This window comes from Chrysochloris asiatica, unplaced genomic scaffold (assembly GCF_000296735.1).
Source record: "Chrysochloris asiatica unplaced genomic scaffold, ChrAsi1.0 scaffold00172, whole genome shotgun sequence".
NCBI lineage: Eukaryota > Metazoa > Chordata > Mammalia > Afrosoricida > Chrysochloridae > Chrysochloris > Chrysochloris asiatica.
Window position 1 is genome coordinate 4,768,074 of NW_006408690.1, and position 2,284 is coordinate 4,770,357.

The 2,284-nt window shown below is 40.8% G+C and overlaps 1 pseudogene; it reads right to left on the minus strand.

The window, feature by feature from the left end:
- Positions 1–721: 721 nt before the first annotated feature.
- Positions 722–1,510, minus strand: LOC102815777 (annotated as a pseudogene).
- Between the last annotated feature and the right edge of the window lie 774 nt (positions 1,511–2,284).

Consider the following 2,284-nt stretch of genomic DNA (forward strand, 5'->3'; position numbering starts at 1 on the left):
CCAGTACTGCCAAACTAGCATCCAAAGTAGTTGGGTTTTTTCCATCTCAAAAAAGTTTATTAGCATGATTAAAAATATTTTTCTTGAATAATAACAAAGCGAAAGTGTTTCTAAACATGGAAGAATATCAGTGGCAATACCTCAGAACCAATATTTGGAATTGAATGGACAATTTTATCGCCAGTCTTCATTTTATTGAGAACAATTCATGTATTGGTCTCATTTGAAGTCATGACTATTGCTTTGTCTGGGAATAAGTCCCTACTGCAATTAAGTATGAAAATATCTTCCATCATAATTGGAGTGTGACCTGCATTACTGAGTAAAGAACTGATAAAAATCCTCCAAGAGGTGGGTTTTTGTTTTTTTAAAAAAAACATTTCTTTTACACACTACAAAGAAATAATTAGTATTCTGGCTTTTTAAAATTCCTAGTGGTTATGAATCGGGCTGTGAACCTTAGGGTCAATAGTTCAAAACTACCAGCTGTTCTGCGTGAGAAAGATGAGGCTTTCTGCTCCCATGAAGATTTACAGCCTCGGAAACCCTGCAAAGGGTTGCTATGAGTTGGAACTGACTCCACGGCACATAACCACCACCACCACATGATACTTGAATAGCAGTCACCAAAGGCCCACCCCTTCATATAAATGCAAACACACACCCTCTTGAGGAGGCCCCATTCTAGGGGCAGACTCTGAAGACTTCACACTCCATGTGTTTATACTGGCTTGAAAACAAAGACAAAGTTGTCCAGAACATAGTGGTCATTGTATATATTGCCTTCACACAGGTATGACAGTCTGGTGAAAGTTTCAATCACAAAGTCAGCTTTTCTGAAAACCTCCTGCAGACTATTCACTTGTTCTTCCCAGTTTTGTCTGTTGATTTCCAGAATTTCTGATGGTTTCTCCCACTTGCTACCTACGTTCTCTACACAAGGACAGAAGGGCAGCACCAGGGCAAGAATGACCCTGCCTCTAGTTGGCTCCAAGACACTTCTGATATCCTTTAACAAGGTCAACGGTTGATCACAGATGTCCAGCAAATTCAAGCAGCTGATGACATCATACTGGAACCCTGTGTTCTGCCATTTATTTATACCAAGGACTCTGTATTTCTTTTTCTGAAGCTGCCATATCATAGTTTCAGATAACTCAGTAGCATAAATTTCTTCAAAATAAGGGCTCATGAGTTTTGTGATTTCCCCATCACCAGCACCTAAATCAAGAAGCCTGTGGGTTTTTCAGTCTGAATTAATTTTAAGCAGTCTCTGAAACTGATCTAGTGAAAATACAAACATTGATCCTGTTCCTAGAAACCCATTGATAGATGTTCTAGACATAAACAGGCTAAACACAGATGACACAAATGAATGGTATAATTGGATAAATAGCCAGCCTGACTTCTCAATGCTGTTGTTTAAGAAGATCTATGTTCATGATCAAGGTTAACTCTGAACAAAGACAGCCTAGAGTGATTCACATAATTTCTCTTTGTTGCACACATACCAAAATCAGTGGGGCAGCTTTCTTCACCTGCAAGAAGAGTTGCCTGGAGAAGATGCACGCCAGCCAGGGCCCCATGAAGGGGTCTCATCAGGGGCTCTGCCCACACTGGTGGCAAGGAGGCAAACACTCGCCTTCAGACCTGGGCAGAGGATTCAAGAGGTTCCAGCAAGACTCGGACCATCAGGTGTCAGTATGCTGCTTTTGGCTGAGCTGTTAACTATGAAGGAGGAGAATGAGTATGGGGAAGACAAGATGAAAGAATATCAGGCTAGTAAACCCACTGTGGTAGTTGATCCAGAAAAAGCCAGCAAAATGGCCTGACTCAGGAAGATCAAAGACCTGCCTATAGATAATTACATGAAGCAAAGGAAAACAGTGGCCCCTGAACTTGGACAAAATACAGTTATCTGAACTAGGCTTGGGGGATTACAATGTCTTACAATAAACACAAAGTCAAGTGGAAAAAAAAATCTCTAAAAACTAAGTGAGGCTAGTAGCCCTCAGGCATCCCATCTCCCACTCAGGTTCCTCCAGCTGAACCAACACCCTGCCAGTCCTCCCTGCTCTAAGTCGGAGAAGGGCACATGGCCAGTCCAGAGACTGGTGTCAGACAAACAGATCTGCCCAGATATAACAAAACAAAACAAAACAAAAATCTGAGTATGACAAACTAAAACATAAACAATCAAAATATAAATATGATAACTACAAAATGTCTCAGAGACAATACACAACTGCAAATCTAATCTAAAGAAATATGATAAGGAGGTGCA